Genomic DNA, 26867 nt, shown 5'->3' on the forward strand with positions numbered 1-26867 from the left:
CAAAGTACTTGACAGCATTTAACTTAATGGATTTTAGTGAAGACATCTTTGCTACCAGAAAAAAAGAAAGAACAAAATCAATTAATCTCTTTTCGATGATTCGATTCAGAATTATACATTTCGAAGATTGCAATACGTTTATAATGGTGTGCTATTTTGCGTGATTATGACCAACCTCACCCCCCTCTTTTCTTAATGAGAATAACCCACAAATCCAGGCATTACATCTTGTCTCCGTACACCCACGCTGTCTATGGCCCTCACATAGAAAATTACGGAATGAAAACAAAGTAAATGTCCCTTCGCACCCTATAATTTACATCTTCGTTATTAGATAAATGGACTCGCGTGATTTGTTTATTTAAGAGTTTCGAAGAGAGTGGAGTCAGTGTTTTTGGCTATTTTTAGTACTTAATTGTGGGATGTTGACAAAATATGTGAGGAATTTCTATATTAAAGAACCTGTTAGGAATTGAGTATCGTGACTATGAACTGATATATATGTTAACCGTGCTACGTATTACCTAAACAAAATATATGCCTTTTGATATTAGTTCGTGCGCGTCTATCAAAGACGGTTGTAATAGTCAACTGTGTAATGACGTCATTTCCTGAAATATAGCAAAAGAATATACAGGTATCCCTCGATTAACGCGGTTAATTAATCCCTCGATGTTACCGCGTATATCGAAATCCCGTTAATCAAATCTAATAATCAATGGTAAAAATTACAATTCGTCCATGATCCATTACTGTATTAATAAATCGTTTTATATGGTACTCTTTTAGGAAAGATAAAAAAAATGAATGCAAAGTAAATGTTTAATAAATACTTGTACCTATCATTTACTGCAAATTTTTTTATCAAAAGAAGTTATCAAGAGTCATTTGAGCAGTTTTAGTTTTTTCTTATCGGCATAAATTCTACGATAACAAGCAAAATGACTCACCAGACCTCGGCAAACGAGCAATAAAACATAAAGAAAAAACACTGCAAATATAATACATGATGGTACAAATTAAATGGATATTGAATCCAACATTATTTCATAGCGGAATATAGAAACTACAAGAGTTTCGTGCCGAATATATAGAAACTAAAAGTTTCGGCGGATGCAGACATAAGTAACCTTATGGGCAACTCGTAGTAAAGGTGGAGTAAGTTCCAGATCACTTTCCTTAGTATTTTTCATAATGTAAAGCACATCTCCTAGAGGGCATGTATGATAAATAAGCCTTTGGCTCTCTATTTCAGTAATACATGATGGTTTATTTATTTTCAGTTACAATGTAGAAATTATTGAACAAAGAATTAAAAAAAAAAAAAAAACTAAACCAATACTATACTGACATCGGAGGTCACGGTATCTCTCAGATACAATTTACTGTCAAATATCACGAAACTTTACATAACATGTGTTAAACCAAACTGATAGCAAAAAACAGTGCAGAATATCATTCATAACATATAAATGCACAGCTACTCATGTACCTCCAAGCTATACAGTGAATTGTGTAAGAATATTTGTATTAAACATTTTGCATGTATCTGTCAGATCAGCTGCGAGCTCCGCAGGGTTAAAGGCGCGTTAATGAAAACTCTTGCCGCGTATATCAAGGGATTGCCTCAATTAATTTCGTCACGTTAATCAAATCCCGCACTAAGCAAAACCGCGTTAAGCAAGGGATACCTGTAAAGTTAACAAATAATACAGCAACTATTGTGTTATAATGATTTTATTTTGTTTGTTAAGAGGGATAAAAAATGGAAGAGTTACTTCAAGGATAATACTTCATTGTTCGTAAGACGTATTGTGATAGATGCAAATCAGAAAAACTTCAAAAGCTCTTAATGATTTTCTTGCACTGGTAAAAAAAAAAAGTAAATGGCTAAGGTAAGTATAACACTAAAGATTCGACTTTGATTTATCTGAAATGTTCATATATATATAATAAGGCACATATTGCGTCCTAGCTAGCAAATATTAAGTGTAATATTTGCTAGGACACAATATGTGCCTTTCTTATATTATTAGCAATGATTGCACAAATATCTATTACTCGAAGTGGTACAGAAATAAGAAATAAAAATGCCTATTTGTCATTAATAACCTATGAAAGGCAATAAAAACTTCGTGCTGGTTATAAAAGTTACAGCATAAGCTGTTTCCATGGGCGCTTTCATTGTTTATTCATACAGGTTTGTTGAGCACTGCAGTATTTTGAACTGAGATTTGTGTGTCAAGGTTTAGTGTCCTTTTGCGTTAGGACTGTGGGATTTTCAGCTGTTTCTGTTCGCTTATTAAGAGCCGGCGCCAACCAGTCCTCCAGACGACATATTGACGAGTTTAAAAAAGAGTAACGACCGGACACGAAAGATCTATAACTGGCATGTGTCCCACCAAAACTTTCCACCTATGTCCGCATTAAAGGTCAGAGTGCTATGGAAACTCTTTCTCCGTGCCTTATACGCTAACGTGAAGTGACGTCATCGTCTATCTTTCATGAGCAATTATCAACAGCCCCTAGAAGCGTACCGTTTGTACGCTAACGCCATGGTGACGTCACTGCAGATACCTGAAACTGCGAAAAGATGGTATTTGTTCGAGAAATATTAGTATGTGACAGGAAAGATACATTGGATTCCATCTTACGCGCTCTTGAATATTTGTGAATGGATCATCAATCAGATCGTAAATAAACAGATGTTTCTCCTGCTTCCTATACAATAGAGGAAGGGAAACTAATAAAACTTCTATACAAAAGCTTCCCTTGTCCAGTAATTTTTCTCATGTGAGGGTTTTCATGGCAGTGCCTGAGATGGACATTCTAGCGCCTTCTAGGCGTCTTTGCTACATAATAATATCTATCTATAAAGGACTGGAGGGAGAAAATAGTTCTAACGAGGATTTTTTGTTTATTTTACTGTTAACATTCTTACAACGTACAGTTCTTCGCCATCACACACACACAAACGTCCCCCACACAAAATGGGCCTGGAAATTTTCATCTACAGTATACAGCAGTGTTTTTAAATATCCTGAAGAGGAAATATAAATCGAGTTTCTGATGATGTTAACGCTCTCTCTCTCTCTCTCTCTCTCTCTCTCTTTCTTGTGATTTGTACCATCCAGTAATAATCATGGAGTCATAGAGGAGAGAACACATTTATCTTCATGATAATAGATTTGCTACAATTAATGCCGGACAAAAACAACTGAGCTGTGAGGTGAGTGTTATCAGTGTTCATTTAATGGTCTGTTATCGCCAAGAAGCATCGCTTCTTACAAAATTTAAGTTATCAATTATAGAATAGTTAATCCTGTCGTGCTCCATAAGCCGTCTGCGTCTATTAATAGTACTTTGACTAATTTCTGCAGAGGAAAAGTCCAAGTTTCTGGGAGAAAATCTGTATCGCATTCATATGAGATCTGCTAAATATCCAGATAAAAAAAAAGCTTTAAAAAAAGTTCCTCACATTCTAGATTACATTCAAATCCCATTCTTTCGGACATCTGTTGTGTAATCAATACGACTGCGCTATAGAATAGCTTTAACCAAAGATGTGGAGATAAAATACTTATATTGACGCTTAGATCTACTTATATTGAAATTTTTGTAAAAAATCATTCTCTATTCTTACTGTGGTCTCCCTCCCCTCCCCTCTTTTCCCAATGCAGGCTCTACGAATCCAATATTTTGCGTTTTGTACGTCTGATTAGTCTCTGTACTTCTGAATCAGACTTTGCTGTAGCATAAAGACATGATGCTCATGTTAGGTTTCCTAATGCTACACACTGACGTATTTAGCATCACACAAAGAGACGTAATCTTTAAGGGAAACCCTTTAATCTCTCGCTGGGACAACCTACATAAAGGCAGCATTTTTTTTTTTTTTTTTCAAGAGCAAATCGAGAAGAATTAGAATAAATGAACAAGCGAATGGGTGAACGCAATGCATGACGGATCGCTTCTATAATCAAACGACTTCCATGGTCACATGCACGGAATACGCTGTGAAGACGGCTTTTGTATAAAGGAGCCTTCTCCCGTCACAGCTGTGATGCCGTGTGCTTATTCTCCCTCCCTTCCTACTATGATGTGGGGAGGCTTCACAATAAGCAAGTGTATCTTTTGAATTAGCCTCCTTTGTTCGAAACCGTTGCGTAAAAAAAACCATTGTTCGTCTAGTTGGTGGCGCGTGAGCGTTTTTGTCTGAATGTATATTGTTTTCCTTAATGCATCTATTCGTTTTTATGTGAATCTATCGCATTTATTTAACATGTGCTTTACTATTGTTTTTTTAGAAGCACATCTTTATATCTGTGTGTATTGTTACATTCAAATGTTTATTGTCTTATGAGTTATTCGTGAAATTTTATTTAATTTTGTGGAGCCCATGTATTAAGAGCCAGAATATCTTAAAGAACAATGGTGGATATTTAGTGACGATCGCAAAAAGAAAACAGCACAGGAATCACCGTTCCTCTGCTTCCTTCGGATAGTTCATTATATGAGATCGGCGTGTATAATATCAGTACACGGTTTGGTGATGGCATCAATTACAGCTACGAAGGGTTCAATAACAGGACGTCAGTACTTGTGACTGATTGCTACTGATATTAAAGTGCTGCGAGACGAAAATAAGAACACCTGAAGGACTAGCTGGGTCTACACCTCGTTTTATCATCGATTAAATTTTGCTTAATTTGGTTCTGAAAATATTTCACCCAACGAACAGACGTATGTATTTAGATAACCTTTGCATGGTGCCTGGAAGGAATGAAAATTTGGAAAATTACCAACAGAATTTTATGTCTCCGGTCAATTAAGAGGTTATGTGAAAAGAATAAAAAATACTTTTTTTTTATTAGAAGCAAACTTTTATTAAATTTTTAATCAAAGTTTCGACCTTATTACTTCATTTCTAACAGTCTTGAGGAGCCTTTGTAGATCAATCGGTTTCGCCGATTCCCTTTGATTGGAAAGACCTAGGTTCGAATCCCTTCCAGCATGTGAACAATCTTTATCGGGGAGTTTCAACTGAAGGTGAGTTAGCCATTCCCATACGGAGGTGGAAGAGTTGTTTCTCCCAGAAATTTAGGCTTTTCATTCTGCAAAACAGGGACGGACCACCCAGAAGAACACACACACAGGCAATGACAGCCATAATGCGCTGTGCATATACTCGTAGGATCAATCGCCCTATTAGAGCCCTGATTAGGTTTTCCAAGAAGCGAAGTTACTTGGCCTTGACAGGCCACTGAGCCTAACACGCAATCGAAAGTGGAAATAGATATAGTCACTTCGTGTCACTCCAGACACACTTCTGGAAAAATCGAAATTATATCTTCATATAAAATGTTTATACCGATAAACATTAATTCAAAATGTCTTATTGGACCTAATTCAGGCTATTTGATTAGCGGGCTTAACCAGTGAATTATTCCAGTAGTTTTCTCATTTATTAGATATTTCATGAGCTTCTATTTGTTTAATCACTGGTATTTGAATAACGTCGACAGGAAGATCGTACTAATCAATGTCGTGATTTTTGAATATCAGACTTCCGGTACTGTCCACGCGGTTAGCCTAGTGGCTTTGCACTTCGCAACCACATGCCTGGGGAAGGAGTGTCCTAGGTTCGATTCCCGTAGCCGACGTGAGGGGCTTAAGGATCTTCCTCATTCATAGGCAAGTTAGCCGGTCTTGGGTGTGGATAGCAGGATTTTTCCACCAGTTTATCTGGAGTTTTTCATCCCGCAAGCAGGCAAACCGGCCCGTGAACACACAGAGATACAATCAGAAATACTTAGAGACATAGTGGGCTGACCATCTTATCCTCGTATTTCGGTTACGAAATTCAAGCATGCTTGGAAGGTTGTGGGCCTTAAAGGCTGTTAAAGCCATTGGAATAGGAAACTTCCGGTATTATTTCAGGGGGTGCGGCTTCTTCTTCTTCTGGAAGAAACTGTTTTTTAATCCAGCAACAGCAAAACCTACCGTAGAATACACACAGTAATACTTAAGAATTCATTCCCGTTCTTGGAGGGCGAGATATTCCACCAACCGATTACCCAAATAAATAAATAAGAATAAACAATTTTGACTACAAGGATCATGCCTATCTCTTAGTGGAAAAAGACGTAAGATTTTATTCATTTATTTTTATTTGACAAAAGAATTACGAATTCTATTTGAATTCATAATACTTTTCTAGTTATATTTTTTAAAAATTGTACATTTAGAATTTCGATTTAAAAATTACAAAGTTCTAGAAATTTATAAGTTCTCCTGGTACTGTATTTTGGTTTCAGAATTCGTTTGATTCTTTTGTAAATGATTTGTTATAAGTAGATCGTATTTATATTCTACATAATGTCCCACCTCTAATAAATATAGATGAGGTGTAGCCTGATTTGTGCATTACAAGGGGGAAAAAGCCTTGTGTCCTCCTTTCAAAAGTTATTTTCTTGAAAAGGCTAAGAAAGAGTCCCTAAAATCGTCCTTGACAGGATTTGCACTTCGGTCTTTTTAGTGAAAGGCACGGATCCTACGGAATGTAAAAAAGAGCCTTGTATTAAACGGTATTTGATGTGACATCACGGACTTCTCATCGGTCACAGTCTGCCAATGGTGAAAAGAATATCAGATCAGTTCTCAAGGACAAGATTCGTTCATTGTCAGGAATAACAAAATGGCCTTGCCATAAGGACTTTTCTTTAAGCAGCAACGCATATCAAATACGTTATTTTTGTTTCTTGGGATTTCGTTGTGTCATTTTTCTTTCGTGTTTTATCTCCTTAGAGCCACGGATCATTTTCATTCGATGACATTATCCCTCTTTCTCCTGCTCCACCCTGTTATCTCATCTTATATTTATTCAGACATTAGCGATGAAACAATACTCAAGAGATGACGAGTTTCTCGAACATTTACCGTACAAATTTAACAATTTTCAGACAAAAATAAATAAATGTTGTTCGTTCCAGTAGTAACCGGAGACAAACACGAGCGCATTACCAGAAATAATTGCAATAAATTGGTTTTATTTTTTTGCATTATATAAATCAATAAGCAGTCATATAAACCTATAGAAAGAACATCAGCTAAACTGTGAATGTTTTCTCTTTCAATCAATTGTAACACTGTGTGTGTGTGTGTGTGTGTGTGTGTGTGTGTGTGTGTGTGTGTGTGTGTGTGTGTGTGTGTGTGTGTGTGTGTGTGTGTGTGTGTGTGTGTGTGTGTGTGTGTGTGTGTGTGTGTGTGTTAGCTTTAAATTATTTTCTCTCAATAGTTCTTTAACTTATTTCAATTACTTATCTTTAACTTATTTCAATGACATCATCTACAGCTATCTTTGCCACATCACAGTTTCCACGTTTGCATCATCTTATTTAAAATCATTAACTTCTTACAAGATCAACCCGCCATAATGCATTATGACAAATTATCCTCGCCTTAGTCTTTTACACATATTTTTGACCTCATAATTATCAAGTATCTGTTTTCAGTTGTTAATCAAAGTTCGTGTACATTAACCGTTTAATGTATTTACTTTATTAATTTAAAAATTAAAAATTTAATTTTTAAATTTAATTTTTTAGGTTGCAAACCTATAGCACATTAGTACCACAAGTAGAGATTAAGGATTTGTTGACATTATATTTGGTCACTCACACATATAATTAAACTGAAATATATATTGATCTTTAATTTACCATTGATTTATAAACGCCTAATGCCAACAAGTTTCGCCAAAAGGGCTGTTCGGCTTCTTCAGGGCTTATTTCTGTACTAGCCACTTTGAGTTTTCTCTTACCGTTATAAGTCCTGAAGAAGGCCGAACAGCCCCGTTGGCAAAACTTGTTGGCATTAGATGTTTATAAATCAATGGTCAATTAAAGATCAATATATATTTCAATTTAATTAGATTAAGGATTTGTTGATCGTTGGTAATTTATTTATTTTTACTTAATACGGAAATCCAACTCTAGAAACTAAACATAGAACTCTTACACAAGGCAATGCTATTCATCTCCCACCTAAATACAATCACTAACATCCTTGTACGCGATAACCCGAAGCCTGTTGGTTTGAGAACGAATACGTTAACCAGTGTATATCAACAAGGCCAGCGACTGGTCAGCAAGTACTCTTTAGTTTACGGAAATGAATCGATTCATATTGGGAATCTGTTTTATCACACAAAGCTGGGCAGCTTTGGAACGTATACATTAAATAATATTGAAACTCCCCCGCCCCCAATAAACAGTGTTGAGTCGATTACATTTGATTCTCAAGAGACTTAGATCAAATGTCAACGCAATGTTGGTGTTCGATAACAAGAGAGTGTCCATCAGGAATTTCTTTTCCTATGGACATACCATGAATAGGTAGTCCACAGAACCATTCTTCAATGTCTTCAAGATGCATTTAATGGAAAATAACCTCACCGATGTTTTTCTAGCAACCGGTTTATACACCACAGCATTGTACCTTAACACGCGACCCTAGGAGTTCAGAATTCTTAATATAGCACAGCACTGAGGGATCTCCGACCTTATCAGATTTCCCATCCTGGGGTTTCTTCTTTCCTGGACTAAAAAGCTTCTGAGTTGGGCTTGGTCGGAATTATGTCCGAAACGAAGGCCACGAGGCTAATGTATTTGTGTCTGTTAATTGCATGTATTCTCGGCCAGGGTTTGCCTGTTTTCCACGATGAAGAAACCAGAGTTTGTTTCCGAGAAGAATTCCTAAACAGGCGCACCTTGTCAGATATGCATTGATCAGTGGAAGAATCGCTGCCTAAAATCAGAGGGTACATTAAAGCATCAAATACAATAGAGTGAGTGTACACAATGACTCATGTTAACTCGTGTGCAAGATAGGCCTCCTTACAGTTGATATCGATGTTTTGTCTCTCGAAAATGTTTTTCTTGTGGTTAGAACGGTTAGTTCTGATCCGACGAACAGATGTCAACGTCGTGTTTATCTTTCTCCTTCTCCTCCTCCTCTTTTTCTCTATCTCCCACGCACATCTCTGACCGTAAAGATGCATCTTTAATCTTCACTGGCGCCACAATTTCCGCTTGAGTTTGTAATTGGCGCTGAACTTTCTCAGTTTCCATTTTCTCTCCCTTCCCCCCCAGACTCAACAGTGACCTCAATATCACTATCGTAGTTCAAAGACCTTAATGTATAGCATGCAGTCTAAAAATTTATGAGGAGTTTAATGATTCGAGCAAAAGGCTGCACAGAATTCTTTCCAAACGTTGCAATTATCAAACACGTGTACATTAGTCAACCCCCCTAAGTTGGACTGCTGTTACCATGCACTGTGTACAGGAATCGACCGCTTGTCCATTTTACTGCGTATATCGACGCATGCTTTTCCTGGTGGGATCGAGGGGGAAGCACCACCAAGAAATATTTAGGAAATGAACAACACTCGATTTCCGTGTGATATCCAGGTGCAATTTATGGATGTTTTCGACGTGTATGACCTGAATTTCTTGACCTGATTTTTTTTTTTTTTTTTTTTTTTGTTGTTGTTCACTTGTTTTCTATTCCCTAATGAGAAGTGGAGCAATCCAAATGAACAATACATGTGCGCTCTTTACGAACATATACGCGCCACTCGTCAATAAATGATGTCACTGCATCTGTTGCTACACGCACGCCACCTAGTTCTAACTTGAGTCTCAAAGTTATCAAATAAACACCACGCGCGCAGTCGCATTATTGATCCAGTCTCGAGAGTTAAAACTGTAAATATTAACTGTATGCTTAACCTTAAAAGTAAGTGAAATGAATATAAGTGAAATCTAAGACCTGCATAAGGTTTTTCGAATGAATACAAAAAAAAAAAAAAAAAAAGTGTTTCTCGTATTGTGACAGTCCGTCTCCCGTGTTATCCATTGATTATACAGATTGGAGGGGGGGGGGGGGAGAAAGGACCACACCCAATATCAAAACCCTTAATTAGAATTCTGCCTTAATTATTCCTTGGGGATATAATATTGATATTTTCTGGGTCAGTGATATCGTAAATCAAGTTAGTGTTCGCATTGTATGTGACACATCGCTACTCTAAAAATAGTAAGTGGACATCCATCAATCGACAGAGCCAAAATCGGCAGTTTGGGGTTGAAATTTCTAAACCAACAGGGGAAAAGGGAAGGTGTTGTCATAAATTTAGAGGGCGCACTTTACATTTTTTTATGTAAAATAGAAATTCTGATTTTATTATGCACAATTTAGAAGTACATTCTCTTGAATTCATTTCTAAATTGTGCATAATAAAATGCATAATCTCTGATACCGTCTATATTTCGATGGTTGTTATTTTCAGAGACTATTGTACTCTTCTAGGATATGTACAGTGAATATGTTACAAATAACGTTGTTTATTTTTCTTTTTGAGATCTTTTACGAACCATGACCTGTCAGTTTTCCATAATATAAATTAGTAGGATAAAATGATTAGTATCATAGCCATTGGAATATTTTGCTTATTAATTTTATCTCTATTCTTCTGGCTGGTTTACCTGTTATAGGATGAAATACCCGAGAAACATTACCCGAATTTTATAAGAGAAACCCACTTTCATTTGAAAAGTCTCTTATTCGGTTTTTTCACATTCTGGACGGGATTCGAACCCAGACATTAGCATCGTCGTTACAAACTGAGCTAGGAGGCTCTTTAGCCTGTTTATGCATTTATGTTGTATACTACTAGACAGCCTTTAGACGCAGATGCTACAGTAGATAGTTTATACTAACGCCTTTGAGACGATATAATTTATTAGATTAATTAGTAATTGATTGTAATAGTATATTGTTGTATTCTTATGATAGTTTAATAGGTTAAAGTAATTATTTTGGATAATGTTTTATTTTTATAATCGACGATAGTAGTAACAGTGATAATGTACAGTACTCGTAATTATAATATTATGATAGGAATCTTTAAAGTTATTCGAAAAGTTTTATATATATCTGGTCGACTGATGTGTTTTTAACATAAGCAGGACTGTTAGTTTTGTTTCTGTTACATTTGCAAATAATAATAATAATAATAATAATAATAATAATAATAAAACAAAAACGAATATAAAATTTCAGCAAAATTATTATTATTATTATTATCATCATCATCATCATCATCAAGATCCTGGTGACAATATTAAATATAATAAAAAAAAAAAGAGAGAAAGATTGTTCTGATATTCTATGCCAACCGTCTGAGTATATTTATATGCGCCAACCAACCCCAGTCTCACCTTTTAAATGTTTATACAAATTATTTTATCTTCAGCCGCCTACAGAAGATAAAATACAACTTGTTTTGTGTTACCTCAGATTAATAGAAAAGTGAGTGCTAATAGCATTAACCACCGCAAGTATTTATCATCTAAAGTTTCATTATCAAAAACAACATCAAAGTATTGCGTGGGTGTATTGATCAGATCAAGGAAGCTGTGGGTGGATATTTGCTGAGAGAACTCAAAATTTCCTTACTGCATTCGCTATTAATGATTATTGAATTTTCTTAGCGCCAATACTGTTTGGTGATTACTCATCATCATCATAACGCTAATTACGGGTATAGACCATATTGGTCTGTTCCGGTCTCATTATTATCCATTCAATATCCTTTTTTGAGGTCTATCCTGTCTTCTCTTTCCAATTGGCTTATATTTTAGTATTAATTTCAGAAATAATCAAAAATATTATGAACGATAATACATGTCAAACGCTAGTTAAACTAATAAACAACTTAATACGTACTCAGAAATGCGATTTAAATATGTTGACTTTATTTTAAAAAGCTCTTTCCAGAGATATCAACTGTAGAGTTTTAGCTCACTGTTTGTTGTTATTTAGAGTTACCTTGGTAACCACCTAACAACGGCACTATCATCTACTTGGCTATTCTGTAACAATACTGTAAACCAGATCTCTACACATACAATAGCGAAAACAAATTAATCTGAAAAACCGAATTTTCGTCTAGTTTTTTGGTTTGGTTTTCATAATAATTCTAGTTTTAGTTTACTATTTTCGATTTTGTTTTTAGTTCATTATTTTGGTTGAGTGCATGCGTGTTTGAACTGTCTCTACGATGTTTACTAATAGTGTTGTGCGTTTTTAATAGTGTAAACAAGTTGGCATTCGTAATGTTTTATTCATTTTGTGTAGCTGTAAAATGGATACAACTCGAAGAAAGCGTTCAAAAATATGCACTCTTTCTCAGCACACATCCATGACTCAAAGACAAATTGTCAATGAGTGTGGTGTTGGTTTGGGTACTGTCAATGCGATTTTAAAGAGGGTTTAGAGAGACATTTGTCTTTTCTCCTGACAGAAAAGGAAAATGTGGGCGAAAAAGGAAAACTATACTTTCTCAAGGTCGTTTACTAGTTAAGTAAAGCAAAATGAATTCGAGAATGTCTGCTGTAGATTTAAATAGAAACTCAACAGCTGGTGGGATTAATGTTTCTGACATGACAGTCCGTCGAAGATTGTTGGAAGCAGGGAGGACTGCCCATAGAACAAAAAAGAAACACGACTGCTGACGAAAGCTATGCATAAAAAGAGGCTCCAGTAGGCGAAAGTGTACGAAGATTGGACTGTTGAGAAGTGAAAGAAAGTCATATTCTAAGATATGAGACATTTATCCAAGATCGAGTACCTTCTGTTCGCAAATCAGCAGCTTAGAAGACTTCTCCCACCCACTTTCAACAAGTTCCTAAACACTCAGCTAAAAAGATGTTTTGGGATTGTTTTACACATGACTGTCCAGGATCACTTGTGCCTGTTGACGGTGTGTTGAAAAGTGACCAGTACATAAAATATTGGAGAAAGGAGTTGTCTCACAGATCCAGCAAGACAATGAACTCATCTTCCAACAGGATCTCGCTCCATGCCACACTTCAGAAAAAATAAAAAAAATAAAGAAAAAGAAATAGAGCCTGTGTAGCTCAGTAGAAGTGGCGTTTGCACTCTACAGCGCTTGACCGCACGAAGAAAGGGTTTGGTGGTTCAAATCTAGTCGCCGACTAGAGGAAATTTTTCTAACCCTTTTTTCGACCGGTTCCCGAGTTAGTCGATCTCTGGCACGGGCAAGCGGATTTTTTCTCCCGGAAACTCGGGTTTTTCGTCCCGTAAACTCAAGAAAATCGACCGTAGAACCCACATTATTTCAGACATTAAATATATTGTGTTTGGGTTAGGGACCACGAGATGGCGTCACATTTGAGCCGTCTCTCTTCACTGTGTACCGCTTAATTAGTGATAGCCTTGGGCCATCTATCTCCGATTGGTACCAGTGGAGATTGAACTGCCCACTCAGTCTCCAAAAGTTAGATAGGGCTAAATGGCCTCGCCTACTCCCGTATACAGGAATAAAAAGGCGTTAGCTGATTTTTTTTTTTTTTTTGAAAAAAGAAATGATTCCTCGAAAATCACAACATCCAATTGCTTCAGTCGCTAAGTAACTCTCCTGACATTAACCAGGAGAGTTACTTAGCTACAAAGGATGACTTAACACAATCCATTATAAAAGTATTGTTTTCAGATACAGAAATAAGAAAAATCTGATCTACGTAGGTCAAGTCGATGCCTAAGCGATTTATTGAACTTATGGAACGGAGGAGCACATAAATTATTAGGTAAAGTTGGAGTTTAATTTTTTTTTTACTCATTTTCTTGCGAAATTATTATTTTTTCTTTAAAATATGAATGTTCAGATTAATTTGTTCGCTTCTGCAATAGAATTACTAATTATATGTTTGCATCGACTTAAGGAAGTTTTCTAATTCTTCATGAATATAAAGAAATAATCTATAGCAGCCGGGAATCTTTTCTTACGTTTAGTTGATTGAAAGTGTATACAGCTTCTAGCTATGATTGTCAGTTACCACAATAATAATAATATTTAGGGACAACATATACAATTAGTGACGTTAGGTGGCGTTGTGTGTGGTTGAAGGAATCACGTAATGTGTGCAGATGTGGGTTGTGTAGATTGTGAATTAAGTAATATAGAAGGTGGGTTGTATGGAACGGAGCGCCCTCCCTCGACGACTACTTGGTGGTATGACGTAATAATAATAATTGACACTTCCGTTTGGGTACCACCGCTAAATTTGCCCATGCTGGCTTCAAAAACGGGATGACTTGTCCATATGTTTCTGTTTTGATTTTCTTTTCTCATGTCTTAAAATTAGTATTAAAAAGGCCATTATGTGTTTCTGTTTTAGTAGATAGATTTTAATTTACAGAGCGGTCCTTATTAATAAAGTAATAATTATAAGTCAATAGCCTTACTAATACTCGTACATTATTATTTAATTTGTTAGAATAAAAACAATTGGTACGATCTGATGTGTCATCGAAATGACTTTACTAAATTATTATGCGAATTACTATGTATTATGTATTTACACACATATTAAAATTCTCTCAGTAAATTAGTCAATTCTGCGGTTTCTAACGCAGACAGATATGAATAATTAATAGACGTCGTGCATGGCTAAGCGAAAGGAAAGATTATTACTTTTTTAAGATGGACTTAATCCATTAGTTCCCATGGAAATGAATGCCATACGAATTCAGAATCATTACAATGCTTTGTGACTTCGATTGCACGCTATTCTTTTAATTATAATATAATAAACATATATCTATGGTCAAATGGGGGGGGGTTAAGACAGCAGTGTGCACGCACATACACACTTGCGACACATTTCTCTTTTTCTTACTCATGCATGCTGCGAAGCATAACCGATTCGATATTCACTACTGAGGCCAAACTTACTTTTAATTTCTGTCTTGCGCAGTGCAATTAATAGATTTAGAGATTACTTTTTAACTGGATGTCTTGCAAAAGATATATCAGCCAGAAATTCAAGCATAGCGCAGTTGGTGTTCTAAGAATAAGCCACTGTAATCATGGTTTATTAAGTCTTATCATATAGTAAGCTTTTCTTCTAAGCCTGCTACACATCTTTAAGTAACCTTCGCACAATAAATTTTCTTCTTCTTAATTAACCCCCACTCTTAAAAACAACAAAATTTAATTCACCTTTTCTTTATCTGTATTTTCCGAAAATTAAAACCTACACCTATTCAAAATTTATATTAAAAAAAAGGACTTCTTTCTGTCTATATTTTAATTCAACTAAGTACATTAGAGATTACCACAAAAATGTAACATGCTTGGAAAATAATTGACTCATTTTGAGGGGGGGGGGAATTCTCACAGCAATAAATAGAGTTTAATTTGTGAAAGCGTACAGACCAATATTCAAATCAGTAATGTTGAAAGTACTAAACTTAAATAAATGCTGTTGTAAAAGTGTATTTATACTATTGTTAAAATGCATTACTTTCTGTAAAAAAAAAACAAAAAAACATGCAAATGAATGATATTCAGAGAGAAGATTCGCTAAATGCATGGAGAGATTGCATCACGAGATTAGAAGATGCCTGTGCATCATATGGTAATATTTCCACTGTCCTAGTCCCTCTAGTGCTGATTAGAGGAACTGGGCTCCTTGCTTTAAGCTAGTTTCTAAGTTAATTGAACTTTGGCACGTGTAGTTTTTTTGTTTTTTTTTCATGCCGGTTAAGGATTAAGTGTTGGTTGCCGTACATTCGGCCACGAAGTCCACAAATCGTCGGCAACTTTAAACTCAGCTACCGGTGAAGACTTACCCAGAAGATATTTAGTAATAATGTTGCATGTAAATTAGTATAAACAAAAACAGGAATTGGATAATCCGTGGAGTGCATGCCATTGCTGTAGATGGATTTACGCCTTCAATAAGCGGTTTACGAATAATAATAATAACATTTTAATCAATTAGGTTGGGGAAGGCTTCAGAGCCCACTGGTTGAAACGTAAACTAAAAGAACAGATAGTGAACATATGGTTGCTGATGCAACATCCGACTTGATTGATCGATTGGTTTAGTGTATTCACTCTTCTCTAAACAGTGAATGAATGTTTGGAATTATCTGTAAGAGATGAATTCATCGCCCAGTGTGAGATCACATCCTGCTTATTAAAGGCTTGAAAAACGTGTCGTGTTCGATCTCTAAACAGAGTTTCCGGACCAGGTAAAAATAAATAAAAATACATAAAAATAATAAAATACAAAAAAAAAAACCAAATCTTAGCCCACCTACGGTATTAATGTGCTATAAGCAACGCAAACTGCATAAATAGAGTGCAGAGAATTTCACGCATTGGAATCAAGACAGATTTCGAGTTTAAGACCTTCATTCAGCGATGCTTTTAAAGATTTGCTAAAAACTGAATTACCGCTAGAAGCAATTAATATACTAACTGAAAATTACGTAGCGCTTATAAATCTTAAATATAGATAAATATTCTTACATACAAATATCTTTAAACAACATAAATGGCTTAACTGTTTCCACATAATGAATTAAAATAGTACAAATAAAATGGCGGATTATTTACAAGGAAATGATTATTGAAGTGGTAAAAAAAATAAGATTATATATATATATATATATATATATAAACCTGCTTGAAGCTCTCTTGATGTTTTCCAGCTATCATTCTCTTCTCTCACGATGGCCCCTTTTCCCTTCGTGTGTTTTCTCTTTTACTGTCCTGTTCAATATCTTCAGGATTATGAATTCTGTCCTTTTGTTCCAGCACTGGATGTTAAGAGCATTATCTGCATCGTAAGATTTCCTTTCTTTCACTTGTTAGTGCTCGACCTCGTTTCCTATTTTCTGCATCACTCCGTTTTTTTATCTTCGCAAACAGCTTATTTCTTTTCCGTAGTATAAGCTGCGTATTACATGAGTCATTTTAAATTCGTGAATTAGGCGCATTTTAAAATAAATTCAGCCAGAAGTCGGTATTTAAAACTTACCATTTGCTGTCCCATTTGTTGTTTCATTTTGTAAATTCCTTGAAAAATATTCACGAAGTTTCACATTTCTGAACTTTGTTAAAGATTTAGATGTAATTTGACATTTCCATTTGAAAATCTTCATAAATTAAATTAACTTAAAACTCCGTTTATCCATTTAAATAAAACTGACCGGACTAATTTTGGTGAATTAATATGAGAAAATTAACATTTATCGCGTTTTGGCACTTTTTTTTCCCCTTGTTTCTTTTTTGATAACTTCACAGCTAATTTTGCTTTAAAAATTTAATTTATTATGGTAACACAAATTATGCAACATCACTTTCTTCATTTTCTAAAAAAAATTCACTATTTTATAGCAAAGGCCAGTGAAAGCGAGACTTTGTAATGTCAGGACACAAGCTGAAATTGATGAATCCTTTTCAGACACAAAACAACAGAGTTCGGGTTACAAGGGAGAGGTTTTCTAGATCACGGAGCCCTTGGCGCCATTGCAACCAATATATTGCAAAAGAAATGAATGTGGGTACAATTTAAACAAATGGTATTACTGTTCATCATGTTTAGAGCTACTCCAGAAATGACGAAGTACTATTTTTGGAGTTTTTTTACCCTTTCATCCTCTCTATCATAAAGGCTGATATAATGGACTTTATCCATAGTGTTGTTAGCATTGAAACCTTTCCATTTTTAAAGGAATTTGTATTAGGATGGAAAGTTATATAATACAGAATTTTAATAAAGTATATGAGGTGTACAAGTAGGGTGCAACCTCAGTAATCCGACTTATTAAAGCCAAGACGTGTTCGATTGAACGAGGGTATTCGCATTCCTGGATTTTAAAGGGATATCAATATTTGTTAACGTAAGATTAATCATAATAACGCATGGTTGGTTCATTGCCATCCTAACAAGCAACAACCTGTGTAGGATTCCGTCTTATCAAAGTTCTCATTAACTTTCTTTTGGTTTTATGGTTTGCTTTATAGTTCCCTTGCTCAGTCGCTATCGACAATGTCCTTTGGTTGGTAAGACCCGGGTTCGAATTCCTTTTAGGATGCGAACTCTTTATAAGAACTTTTTATCTGAAGGCGACTACGGCGATCTCATACTTAGGTAAGAGTGTTTTTCCTACTGGAAGTTTAGTTTTTTTTTCCTAAATATTACACAAACCGGCCAATAAAAACTCAGAATAGCCTCATACCTTCGTTGCTTCGGCCATAATGTGAAACAATTGCAATCCATCTGTTTCTTTAATGGTTGCTTTACCAACTAATGAAGTAAAACAATTTTCCCACTAGATTTTCAGAATTGAATTTAATTTTTCCCTTTTCCATTTTAATCAAATATTTTCTTAAATTTCAGTTGTATATTATAGATTTGTCAGTTCCATGGTTTCACGCATTCTTAAAAAGTTTTTTTTTTTTTTTAATATTTGAATAATCATGTTTTGTCTTTCCTTACATCACCCTATAGTACGTCACTTTACAATAAATAAACAAATTTAAAACACAGTCCATTGGCTTCTGTTAGGACGAAATCCTAACAGAAGGCCAATTCGAGGACGAAATGTATTTCTATCTTAAAAAAAAAATTTTTTTTCTTAATCAGTAGCCAATTTATTAATAAATAAATTTACATATTAAAAAAATTGCTTTATTAAAAATATTTCATCCTCACCACGAACAAGCACCAATAATAAAAGTTTCGTATCAATAGCAATGACAAACGAACATCGGCGTTAGATCGCAGTGCATTTGTTTCCTGTAACGATAATTGAAAAAAAATATAATTCTTTTCGTATTTTCAACAGTGACACTCGTCACAGTTCAGCCTTGTATCTATAATAAATAAATAATTATATGTTATTTTAACAAAATAAAATAAGATTTACAAAAAATAGTTCACCACGCACCAATAATAAACGTTTCATATCTCACAGAAATAACTTGCGCATGGATACTAAATATACACTGCTGTTTGGGCAGTGTCGGAATGACGTAACGTGCAATGACAAGTGCAAACGAATATCGGCGTTAGATCGCAGTGCATTTGTTTCGTAATCTAAAGCGTTAATCGAACAATTCCAATTATTAACTATTCAGTCAATGTCAAAACATAAGCTGTAACCTTTAACATGTTGTACTGCATTTATATAATGTTGTTAGCATTGTTATTATTTATAAACACAAACAAAATTTTTTTTTGAATGATATAATCACGTAATCACAAGAAAGATATTTATTTAACCAAATATTTCGGTCTGGAAATAGCAGACCATCGTCGGTGGTATTACAAGAACAGTTTAAAAAAATATACAAGCTAGAATACTAACAATAGATCGTTGAAATTAGAACATGCCGCGTGATGTTATATCACTAAGTATGAAACGAAATATTTTGAAGTAGAAACATGATTGAATTTGCTATAAAAAAAAAAAAAAAAAAAATTAATGAGTAATCTTGATTAGGCTTTCCCAGATTTTTGATATAGATATGCAGTCATTACGATTCAGGTTGGGATGATGGAGCAAGGCCTCCACGCTTTCCTTGAACAAACGTTCGAACCTATAACGGGATCTATGTAAGAGGCGCGTTTTGGACCAAAGGATGCTGTGGTCAGTTTCAATCCCGTGTTGAGCCAAACCAGACTTTTCAGGTTTATTGTGAAGAATGGATGATTGATGTTCTTGGATTCTTTTTTCAAGAGAACGTCCAGTCTGTCCAAAGTAAGAGAGATCACTAATCAAGATTACTCATTAATTTTTTTTTTTTTTTTTTTTTTTTTTTTTTAATAGCAAATTCAATCATGTTTCTACTTCAAAATATTTCGTTTCATACTTAGTGATATAACATCACGCGGCATGTTCTAATTTCAACGATCTATTGTTAGTATTCTAGCTTGTATATATTTTTTTTTTTTAAACTGTTCTTGTAATACCACCGACGATGGTCTGCTATTTCCAGACCGAAATATTTGGTTAAATAAATATCTTTCTTGTGATTACGTGATTATATCATTCATAAGAGAGATCACAGTTGCAAGGAATTTGACGTTCTCTTGAAAAAAGAATCCAAGAACATCAATCATCCATTCTTCACAATAAACCTGAAAAGTCTGGTTTGGCTCAACACGGGATTGAAACTGACCACAGCATCCTTTGGTCCAAAACGCGCCTCTTACATAGATCCCGTTATAGGTTCGAACGTTTGTTCAAGGAAAGCGTGGAGGCCTTGCTCCATCATCCCAACCTGAATCGTAATGACTGCATATCTATATCAAAAATCTGGGAAAGCCTAATCAAGATTACTCATTAATTTTTTTTTTTTTTTTTTTTATAGCAAATTCAATCATGTTTCTACTTCAAAATATTTCGTTTCATACTTAGTGATATAACATCACGCGGCATGTTCTAATTTCAACGATCTATTGTTAGTATTCTAGCTTGTATATTTTTTTAAACTGTTCTTGTAATACCACCGACGATGGTCTGCTATTTCCAGACCGAAATATTTGGTTAAATAAATATCTTTCTTGTGATTACGTGATTATATCATTCAGTCTTATGTCGCAAGTATCCTTAAAACAACAAAATTTTTTTTTTTTTTCATTTTTTCCTTGGGGATGCGGCAGTGTCGCAGTGCTTATGTAAAGGGGCGCCACTGTTTTAATCATAACTTTCATTATATGCTAAGTAAGGTACTTTTTTCAAAATGCCGTTTTTAATGTAATATTATCAGAATACAATTATTTAATAATTCATTTAGTTGACGTTTAGTATTTACTATAACACACACACACACACACACACACACACACACACACACACACACACACACACACACACACACACACACACACACACACACACACACACACACACACACACACACACACAAAGTTATCAACACAAGCGCGATTCATAAATGTGGGGGAAGATACGTTTTTCCACAGTTCGAATCACTAATTCGGGGAAAGTGTTCTCGAGATTCGTAAACAGTGCTTTTGTTGTGTTTATCGTATTTAAGTTGTGTACTTTTACTGGTAAGATGCGGGCTAGTTTTCAAACAAAGATTACGCATCCATCCACGTCATCTTCGATTTTTGTCATAACATAACATCGAAAGTTGCTGTACATGTTTCGTCGAATGAGATTTTCCGACAGTATCTTCTCTAATTGACAAATTTTTGCTGTCGACGTTTGTAAGAAACTGTATTATTGTTACGGAATGTATTTTGGATCTATTGTTGTGTTGTATCTGAATATGACGGTAAATCACATGCTCAAAATAAAATCATTTGAGCAGTCCAACTCATTCCAAGAAGGCTGGCAATTTGAACAATTATCGTAATAACTTCTGGAAATGCTATTTGCATCCATAATGCTAGTCTCTCCAAGGAAAGACTGTTAGAAATTCAATTCTGGTCGCCGACTACCGGAACTTTTTCTAGGCCTTTCTTCAGCTGATTCCCAAATTAGTCGATCTCTGACACGAAAAAGTATTTCTCCCCTCTCGTCTCAGAACTCGACGTAATTCACATTATTACAGACAGTAATACGAGTATTAGAGTTTATGGGCTATGAGACGGCGACAGTTGTTTGTCGTGTTCACTTTCCCTGATTGCTTGGGCTCACTATTTTAACTTAACACTAAGTTTTAACCTGATAATAAAACACCTTATTTTTTTAATGTTTCCTTTAGTTCGTCTATGACTATTAATTGAATTCCATATCTTTGTATTTTGGCATTTATTATATTTCCCCTTTAAGATTACGTAAACCCTCATCTTTTATAATGCTAACTCTATCTCTTATCACTTATTATATTTATTTTTCGTTAATTGCTTTTCTATAATATTCAATTATTTCCTTATTTATAGATGAAACTAAACCTGATATATCCTTATTTTATTCTGATAATATATTTTTTCCAACTTTATTGATGCCTGCAAATACTTTGCTATGAATATTTTTGTGTTGCTTATTTCCAGTCTCTTTTTTTTATACTAATTGAAATATTCTTTTTATGAAAATTTGGATAATAAACCAACTCTTCCCTAATAGATGGCGCCACTATTCAGTCGGGAAAATGTATACAAAATCAACCGTAAAGGTATTTACTAAAGCCAAAAGGCTTCAGTTCGGTGATGCAAAATGATACAAATCGAGTGGATATTAAATCCAGCATTATTTAAAACCGAATATAGAAACATTTATAATTGCATGTAGTTTTCAAGAAACCTGCATGCTAAAAGTTTTGAAGTAACAGAAATGAAGTTTCCTTATTTCTGTTATAAAGGACCATCTTGAAGAACCATGCAGTTTTATTTGTGACTTTTATGATCCCTTCCTTTGTTCAGAAATCGACATAAATCTTCAGATTCCCCTCCCTCAGCACAGTCATGTCACAATTTCTTAATAAACTTGATTTGTGTTTTTTTTTTTTTTAATTCACTTACAACATATCCAACATACTGTATTTTGATATTGTAACATTGTGCTATTAATTATTCATTTAATATTACCGTTATAATGACATAACTGATCTTTATATATATAAGGGGAGGCGTCAAACAGGAAGGAATATGATTGATGATTAGTTTCCTTTCATCCATACGGATGGTAGAGTCAGCTACCATACCAGGGAAGGGACTATGAGCAAGATGGGTTCCCGTTGCCTTCCTATGTGTCCTACGGCTGTATCCTGTGTGTTCACGGGTCCGGTTTGCCTGCTTTGCGAGATGAAAAACCCCTGAATAAACTGAGGGAAAATGCTACTGTCCACGCCCAAGACCGGCTAAATTGGCTATGGCTGAGGAAGATCCTTAAGCTCCTCACGTCGTCGACGGGAATCGAACCTAGGACACTCCTTCTCCAGGCATATGGTTGCGAAGTGCAAAGCCACTAGGCTAACCGCTCGGACAACAGGAATATAAAAATTTTAATTTAGAATTCTCATTTCATGCTTCGTTCTGTTTCTTTTAAAACTTAAACAGTTGATGAGCTAATTGTACCCTAGGCCGATATGAACATTGACACAGCACTTACATTTCAGAGAAGAGTAAATTGCAACTCAATAATACGTTGGATTCTTCTTTGATCCTTCACATCACACTTTCTGGGCATAATTTATTTTATAAGAATGAATTAGCAAGGCTATGAAAAGGTTTCTCTAGTCCGCAACTAGAATCGAACTTAGGACGCTCTTTTTTCAGGCCGCCTAGCACTATGGACACACGCACACGCTACTTTCACTGAGCTACATAGGCCCTGAAGATTTTTATATTGGTTTGATATTTCTGTGCGATTCTCTCTGATCGTGCCAGTCTAGTCTTCCCACATCGTTTAGCTCAAATCATGTTGCACTGCATTATCCAGCAGTTGTTCATATCTGTAAGAATGTTCATCCTCCCAAGCACTACAACGAAAGGACCATACCAGAAGAAGTAGCCACATACCATTTCACACTTTCACCCCAAATTTCACAGTTAGGATGATAAATTCGAGTATAAGGAGCCTTCGTAGCTGAGTCATTACCTACGATGTACTTTGTTGACAATCCGTCGGTTAGAATCCAGTCTACGATTGGAAGAATCTTCATCAGCGCTTTCATCAGGAGGTGCGACAGCCGATTTCACGAATAGAGAACACAGTGTGTCCACCTGGATCAGATCTTGGAAAAACAGGCTAGAAATCATCAGTAATTAATAGGCATAACATTCTGGTTTCGTAGTCCTTATTTGTTCTACCATAAGCCCAAATGTGGGGGTCTTTCCATACCCCCACCTTAAGGTGGGGGTCTGGAAAGTTCTGATAATCATCTAGAACAAAAATTAATTAATTTTATTTGTTCTTATATATCCTAACAGGAAAAAAAACAATTATTACAGTTTGGATGAAACATGGGAGTTAATGGATTTTAAGATATGTTCTTTTTTTGTGGTTATATCAGTTGCTTTAATATCATTTTTGTTCTAGGTGTTTATCAGAACTTTCCAGACCCCCACCTTAAGATCTATTAGATTCGTTTCGACCAGCGTTCGTATACGTAGCGAATTATTCATGGATACCCTGAGATGGATTTGACTGAACTTGGGAATTTGCATTGCATAAAAATTATTGAGAAATTGCCTCCGTTTTTGTTAAATTTTAAGTCAGAAGTTAAATCAGAAGTATTTGCCATGGTAAATAAATGAGAAAAAAAATAACTTTCAGAATTATTAAACTCACAATTTCATAATTCAGTACTGATGTGGGTATTCAACCTTTTATAGCAGGATGTTTACAACAATTTAGAAGCCAATAATCGACCGAAATTGTTGTTGCACTTTACTCGTTCATGTCATTCTGAATTCCACGGACATTTTAGCAGCACAGAAACAAAATTAATATCACTGATAAAAATTACAATAAAAGAAAAAAACGTCAAAAGGCGCTTTTGGGTTGCAGCCAACCACTCGTACGTGGTTCACTTTTGTTACATATGGGATTTATTTAGTAGACATAAATTTCTAGTAAAATCGCTCAATGTAGTTTGATTTATCGAATGACTCACAAACAATTCAAATGGATTATTTACGTTCGTCAACAGGATAATTTCATTGATTCAGCAAGTATCTTTTCCGAAATCTTGCAAGTACCTTTTCCAAAATCTTAGTGGATTTAGAATACTGTGCTAATGGTCTGGTAGCAGTTGGAAACTAAATTTTTCTCTCTGAGAGAAAAAAAGGAAAAATAGTAATCTCAACCTATTTATTATCTCAATCCATTTATACTATTTAAATTTGCAAATGTGCCTTTGAACTAGAACTGTGTATTTTAAGGACTTATTAGACATCAACTCGAAATTTAAACGATTCGAAATGTTTAAACATTCGTTATAATGAAGTATTTTTCAGGTCAATCCATAATCCTATAGTTACTGTAAATTAAATTCGCATAAACACTTAATTCATACTCTTTTGGTTTAATTGTCACCCTAGTGTTGGACAATGCATACGTAATTTTAATTTTAAAATTAAAATTAATATCATTTTAACAAGGTGATCTACAATGAGTGTCCTGAACATTGATTTACACAACATCCCTGTGTGTGTGTGTGTGTGTGTGTGTGTGTGTGTGTGTGTGTGTGTGTGTGTGTGTGTGTGTGTGTGTGTGTGTGTGTGTGTGTGTGTGTGTGTGTGTGTGTGTGTGTGTGTGTGTGTGTGTGTGTGTGTGTGTGTGTGTGTGTGTGTGTGTGTGTGTGTGTGTGTGATATTTGTCATGATTTATATATATAAACCATGACAAATCAACTAAGAAATGGCTGACTTGAAATTAAAGTGTTGATTCATTGTTCTAATAATATAACCAACAAGACAAAAAAAAAAAAAAAAATGTATATTTTCTACTCCATAGGTGCGTCCATATTAGCGACATAGGAGTTGGCTACTTATCTACTATGGTCAGTTTGAGCGCCCTCTATCTACGTTGGTGTTCGCAGATTAGAGATTTTGGCCTTCAACATCTTTGTAGCATGCGCAATCTACAGATCTTGTCATTAGCAGGTGAGCGAAGTTATGAAATTACGGAATACAAGTATCGCCATCTTATGTCAAATATCGGAAATTATTGAAGTAAAATTTCTTTCTTAAAATTAATATTGAACTGCCAGTTCGTTTTTATTGCTTATTCACCGTATTTTTTTTTTTAATTTATTTTTAGGTTGTTCACTACTTACATCGAGTGGATTGTCGTCCCTAATACAACTGCGCCATCTGCAGGAGTTGGAATTAACTAACTGTCCTGGAGCATCTAGGGAACTTTTTGATTATCTTAACGAACACCTTCCTCACTGCTTGGTCATTGAATGACGAAACTAAATGCAGGAGAAAAAAAAAAAAATCATTAAAAGAAATCACTTTCGCTTAATGTGTGCATGTCTTTGGCCATTGTGAATATCTTTTACATTATTGAGTTCGAATAGAGAGAATTTCTCCCACCCTTTACCCTCGAAGAAGTCTGTAAGATATGTGTCGAAACGTCAAGAAAGGATCTAAAAATACAGTGATTGAACGGAGAGAATTTATGTGTGCTGTGCGCAAAATGTATTTTTGGATATTCTCTAGAAACTGATTCCTGTTAAATGTCTGCGAGTAGAAAGACTTACATTTTATAGCGGAGTAGAAGTGAGCAAGATGTTTGCTGTGGCTGACTGTACACCGAAGTATATATATATTTAATCGATAATTATTCCAATTCTAAACCCCCAGTTTGCTTTGCACAGGGTACAAAACTTACAAATCGATCTATAAATTCGTATATATATTCGTGTATACGTTGGCTTAGAGAATGCTCATTTTGTCACATTTTTTCACTGCAAACTGTTTAAAACCAGTCGCCAACATCAGCTCACCCATGTATAGCTCAAGAAAGATCAGGTGCTTGATTCCACCCTATGCTGTAGATTTTTATAATTCAATGAAGTGCTATTTCCTCTTTATTTGTGAATATTGGAGGAAATCTCATATAAGAATACACAATTTTAGGCTTAACCGCATCTTAGTATATATATATATATATATACATATATATATATACATACATACACATCGAGCTTCGTGTATTGTAATTATATTCATTTATTCGCCAATTATTATTTCATTATTGTGTTACATTTATATTTGCAAAGATAGATTCTTCATTATCTATTAAAATTATTTTCTTTTTAAGGTACATGACTGATTTGTGTTTGCTTTTTTTTTTTTCATGATAATATCAGCAGACGACAGAAGAACGCAGCCTAACTTAAACAACGTCGAAGACAAAACAAAAGATATTCGTCTGCTCAATGCAAGTTCAAATGTTAAAAGTGTATTCTCTTTGAAATGGGATGAATTTTTTATATCAGTATTCTTTATTTAACAGTCAAGCATGGATCTACATTAATATTATAATTCATTCGTATT

The 26867-nt window shown here is 34.9% G+C and overlaps 1 long non-coding RNA gene across 1 annotated transcript; it reads left to right on the forward strand.

Moving 5' to 3' along the window:
• The first annotated feature begins 1882 nt into the window (after positions 1 to 1882).
• Positions 1883 to 26426, forward strand: LOC150094851 (uncharacterized). The gene is made up of 3 exons (XR_016550162.1): positions 1883 to 1895; positions 25318 to 25466; positions 25624 to 26426. It is a non-coding gene; the product is annotated as an uncharacterized LOC150094851 (long non-coding RNA).
• Positions 26427 to 26867: the final 441 nt, after the last annotated feature.

The sequence above is a fragment of the Typopeltis vanoorti genome, chromosome 21 (genome assembly GCF_054136105.1).
Source record: "Typopeltis vanoorti isolate ZY-2024b chromosome 21, IOZ_Tvanoo_1.0, whole genome shotgun sequence".
In the NCBI taxonomy this organism is placed as follows: Eukaryota; Metazoa; Arthropoda; class Arachnida; order Uropygi; family Thelyphonidae; genus Typopeltis; species Typopeltis vanoorti.